Genomic DNA, 6,000 nt, shown 5'->3' with positions numbered 1-6,000 from the left:
CTATTGCTTTCTACATGTCAAGTATTTGTTCCTAAGACCATGATATCATGCAATTCCCTGACTCCGAAGGAATGCCTCGTGTGTATCAAACGTCCCAACATAACTGGGTGATCACAAAGATGCTCTCTAGGTATCTCTGAGGGTGTCTATTGGGTTGGCATTGACTGAGACTAGGATTTGTCAATCCGTATGACGGAGACGTATATCTGGCCCAAGCTTGTAAGCAGTGTGACTAAGGAGTTAGTAACGGGGTCTTGTATTATGAAACTAATAAAGCGACTTGCCTGTAAAGAGATTGAACTAGGTATCAAGATACCGATGATCGAATCTTGGGCAAGTAACATACTAATGAACAAAGAGGACTGTATAAGGGATTGGTTGAATCCTTGAAATTGTGGTTCGACCGGTAAAGATCTTCGTAGAATATGTAGGAATCAATATGGGCATCCAGGTCCCTCTATTGGTTATTGACCGTGGAGATGTCTCGATCATGTGTGCATAGTTCTCGTACCCATAGGGTCTGCACGCATAATGTTCGATGACGATATAGTATTGTTGAGTTAATACATTGGTGACCGAAGGATATTCGGGGTCCCGAATGAGATCTCGGACATGATGAGGAGCTTTGGAATGGTTTGGAGGTAAAGATTGATATATATGAAGTTCTGTTTTGGTCACCTCAAAAGTTTCGGGCATCACTGGTAATGTACCGGGAGTGCCGAAAGGGTTCAGGGGTCCACCAGAAGGGGCCCAATCTCTCCCGGAGGCCACACGGACAAAGAGTGGCGGCACCAGCCCCTAGTCGGCTGTGCGCCCCTCCCACCTAGGTACATGAGACTAAGGGCTGGTGGGGGCAAGCCCTAAAGGGGGTGGTCCACCCAACTTGGGGGCCAAGCCACCCCTTGGCCACCGCCCCACCCCTAGGGGAAACCCTAGGGCGCAGCCCCCTCCTCTCTCCCCCCTATATGTGTGAGAGGAAAGGGAGGGAAGCTGCACATTAAGCCACGATGCATCCCTCCTCTCTCTCTCTAGTAGTACATCTCCACCATCATGATCGCGGTAGTGCTTGGTGAAGCGTTGCCGAGATCACACCATCACTGCCGCCCCCATGTTGTTGGATTGCCGGAGAACTCAGCTACTACTTCACCTTCACTCGCTGGATTGAGGTGGGAAGGCGACATTGAGATGTACACGTGTTTAACATGGAGGTGTTGTCCGTTTGACGCTTGATTGGGAAGGATCATGATTGGATCGCTGAGATGTTCAACTACATCAACCGCGCTTCTTAATGCTTCTACTTTAGCAATCTACAAGGGTATGTAGATGCACTCCCCCCTCTCGTAGTTGTTCATCACCAGATATTGATCTTTGGTGAGCGTAGGATTTATTTTTCCTTTCCATTTAACGTTCCCAAAACTAGAACCTCTAACCCTTCTCCATCGCCACCACTGCTACATACTCATGTAGCCGTTATCGTTTCTTGCGTGCCACCACAAACACTCTAACCCTACCAAACACTACTTCTTTAACTCTCGTGTTGGAAAACATAGTAGAAAACAAAAAAAAATACCCTTTTATCATGATCCTAGGAACACTATGAAGATTCATTAAAGGTTTAGCTTGGATCGTTACCAACGTTGAGTTGCAACAGAAGAAGAATTCATGTAGGTCATTGATGAAGTCCCTCAAATAGTTCACGGACGATCCCTCAAACCGAAGATTGAAGTACGACCACTCTGCATAGCACATGTACTAGCTTCGTGATCCGACAGCCCATCGTCGAGCTATCATCATCAGAGAATTAGAGGGAGAAGAATAAAAGCACATGCGTCTTATCTATTATGAGTATTAGAGGGAAACATGTGTAGCTCTAATCTAGCTCGACTTTAAATTATAACTACAACTAGAGGAGGCTCCAAAACATGTGTATCTACAAGGGCCAAATTCTCTAGTATATAACTATATATAGGTGTAGGGAAAGGGGAGGGGCACCTCACAAGGAAGGAAGGACTCCCTCCTTGGTGCGCCAGCCTAGGGTTGAGAAGGAGTCCTTCCCATAGTCCATTTGGCATCTCCCTGGCCTCCAAAATGATTAAGTGGGTGCCACACCTTATTGGGCCTCTATAGCTGTCACGACCAGGTCACGAGAGGGCCCCGAATCTATACATAGTCTCTACCAGTCCCTAGATAAAAAGCTGTCAGGCACAGTGGATGATTAAATACCAATAATACATCACATGTCATAGTATTACATCGCAGATCCTATGCTTTTACAATAGACACCTACTTAACTAATGGCCTAGCTTAGTATATAATCATGCAACAGAGATAATATTCTACTATTGAGTCGTCCATCCACTCATAGGCAAGACTTGAGTATTGAGATGTGATCGTACCTTGTACCATTCCTTTGACAAATTAAAACCTGCAAAATGATATGTCATCCACAATGGTCAATACACTAAATGTATTGGAAACCTTCAACGGGATTGTCTTGTTGGAAATTAACATGCAATTTGATGTGGCTTATTTTCCTTTTGTGCAAAGTAGTAGTTTTCCCTATCTTCGCTATAGTTTCTACTCTAATACTTGGACATGTTGTATCACACTGTAGTTCTGGACAAACATATGATGCAATCATCCATAAAGCATGTGAGTATGTGCGCTTTTGCATCGCAAGGTTGCCCAAGCCAAACTCCCAAATAACCTCCTAGTATCACGCTAGGCATATGAGTGGGTCCATACTACCCTTTGGTAACCCAACATTTTTTAATTAGAAGAGGTGATGAGATCAAGCTGACAATTCTCAGATGATTTCCTCAAAAGTTTTCCGTAACTTGGGATATGGCTAATCATGAGTTTTATACATTGTGTAAAGGTTCGTGTACTTTATCCGTGATTCCCGATCAGACTTTCCTCCTACTAAACCCCACTTGTGAAGTATCTTGGTAGATTAATATGAGACTTTGGGAAGTAGTAGCCCCATGCCCACTGGCAGACCTGTCCAGTCCTACATGCAAAATTACATATGTTGGTCATGTCAGAGGGGTTTCCCACAAATTACTTGGTCAATAGAGAGCCCATATTGACTCATGGTTACACATGGAAGCTACTCAACTTTTAACTCATATAATATGTTTGGTACCTGGGCGGCATTCCCAACTAAAGACTACATTATAATGACCCAATCAATGCGAGTCCACCCACATCGGTTCATTAAATTAAGTTGTTTAATTAAGTAGTCATCCATAAAGTAACCTTTTGGGTGTTGATCCCAATCCACGCAATAGCAGCTAAACAACTACTCGCTGGTTACAAGGTAAGTATATAATGGACATATATTTCATCTACTCGGTTCTGTCAAACATAAAGTAAAATACTACAGGAAATCTAAAAAACTACTCGTTGGTTATAAGGTGAGGATATAATGGACATAAATTTCATCTACTGGGTTCTGTCAAGCATAAAGCGAAATACTACACGGACTTCCTAAATAAAAGAACTACAATGCATGAAAACATAGGTTATGATCAAAGGTTCTAGTTGCCCGCTTTTGACCATTCTTTAATCTCACAATCTTGACAAAATTAATCATTGCTCTCCGTACAATCTAACATAAGAAAAGATCAATCATAAACAACCATTCAATGTAATCAAACATATAACAAGTGCATTGCATGGTGTGAGTGTTATTGTGCTTTGAGATCATGTATCATGTTAACTCATAAAATTTTGGAAAACAACACACTAATTGCTAATTGGAATACATGTGACATATGTGTTCACATATTAATTTCAAGTAAGGGGGACATCACATATGGAGTATGTGATGTAAAGTTCTGGTTGTGAGGTACAACCAGAAAAATCCTAACAACATGAGTGACAACCTATGGATCTTGGATAGCCAAGTTTACGTTCAAAATTGAAAGATAATTTAAACTTGTAGACCTTTCATGATTTTGAATACACACAAAGGGTATAGGTTATTAACTTGGTTTGACTTCCAATTCAATTTTAATTTTGAATTAGGGTTACAAATTGAATTGAGGTTCAACGAAGATTTGAATTTGAATTCAAATTAAGTTTCAATTATTAAAGGTAGGTTCAAATTCAACAATCTCATATTCACTAATCTTGGTTCATGAATTTATTTAATTTGGATGAGTTAAATGACCTCAACATTTTGTTTAGAACCCCAAATTCAATACTAATATCATATTCACTAAGTTCAATTTATAATCATTATTTCCCCTAAATCCAAATACAACTCCAATACTATTCAATAAGGTTTTTTTTAGAACCGTAATTGCAATGCAGAATGTTCTATTCAAATTGAGATCATGTTTTTAAAGTTATAACCAATATAGTTTCAATTGAATTCAAATATCACTTGAATTTCCTAAAGTGGAACTAAATTGAAAATATTTACTAGGTTTAATTACTAAGTCGTATTTCAAAAGTTTATTCTAATTACATATATGGTTTCATGGTTATATCCAAATTAAATTTCAATATAATTCCAATTGATTAAATATGCAGAACTAAAATAATCATCCAAAACTATTTTCTAAAGTTAATTTTGAGTTTCTTACATTAGTTGCAAAATAAATTATTACATTTAGGTCATTTATTTTAATGTTAACATAGGTATTTTTAATTTAATTTGAATACTAGCTTCTAGTGAATTGTATTTAAATTCATAAATGAAAGTATTAATTTTTTGAGTTTTGTGGGATAAGCTGAAATTATATTCCACTAGATTTGTTCTCCAAAAAAGAATCAATTTAATTGGATTTATAAAGTGCAAGTTATGCCATATTTAAGTTTGAATTCATTCTATTTGAACTCAAATTTTAAATTATTCAAATTACAGATTTGAATAGCCTCTCTGAAAGTAAATTTTGTATGGATCATGTTGTAGAAACAATCACTGAGTTTAGATTAACAGGATAAATGTTGTGATGTTTTGAGGTTTCAAAAGGGTTTTTCTAAAACTGCTAATTTAATTGAATTAAACCGAAAATCAAGTGGATAAGGCTCACGTCGTGGCATGCCATCATCGGTCGATACTGATTTACTTAAGTTACTTGTTGTGGATCGGGACATCTCAGATGGACGGTTGTGGTTGTGTACCAATCTGCTAGATAAAGTGATGTAATCTAGGTCGTGCCTACATGATCGGGTGGTGTGGAGCTGGGGTTTCCCATGATCGGACGGAGGTGACAACGATGATGGTATTTGGACTTTGATTCATATGGTGCTCTGTTGGTATCCTTGCATAGAGGAGGGTCGAAGGTGGCCTCAAAGTCCATCGAGGGAACTAAGGCATGCTCAACGGAGTTGGCAATGACGGCGAGGTCTTCGGGTACATATGAGAACTCAAAATCGAGCACTCGTGCATGCAAGCACTGGTAAGTAGGTGCATGCGAGTGAAAGGAGCGTCATGGACATGGTTTAATAGTTAGGCATTATTCAGTCTCATAGAATGGAGATCACGGTAGAGGAGAAGCTGAGTCTTCATCGGACTTGGGCATCGGGGAAGCTTCGGCCAAGGCAGAGGTGTCATGAGGATGAATAGCAGCAAGGGTAATGCGACCATGGCTCGTGTTGGTCCCGATGGGGACGAGGTTGGCCAAAATATGGCCGCTAATGGGATCATAGTGGCAGACAACAACCTTGCATCGTTGGCTAGGGGAATAGAGAGGAAAGATAGAAAGGGCTTCGTGTTATTTAAAGGGCATGCCGGCGGGGGCTGGTATAGCCTAAGAATGTGAGGGTTGGAGACCGTTGTCGGTGTCATGCACGGGACATGGGCGTGGTCATGGGGTGCGGCGGTAGGAGGTTGGAGAAGACCCTCACATGTGGAGCCCACAGTTTGTGGGGGAAGAGTGAGAGGGAGAGCATGGGCATATAGGTCTCCTGAGCTGGCTTACTTTGACCATGTAGTCTAGGTTTCCTTTTTTTATTTCTTCTTTCAATTTTTTCCTTTGCTTTTTTCAA

Source organism: Hordeum vulgare, chromosome 5H (genome assembly GCF_904849725.1).
Source record: "Hordeum vulgare subsp. vulgare chromosome 5H, MorexV3_pseudomolecules_assembly, whole genome shotgun sequence".
Lineage (NCBI taxonomy): Eukaryota > Viridiplantae > Streptophyta > Magnoliopsida > Poales > Poaceae > Hordeum > Hordeum vulgare.
Note: the sequence above shows the minus strand (reverse complement) of the source record.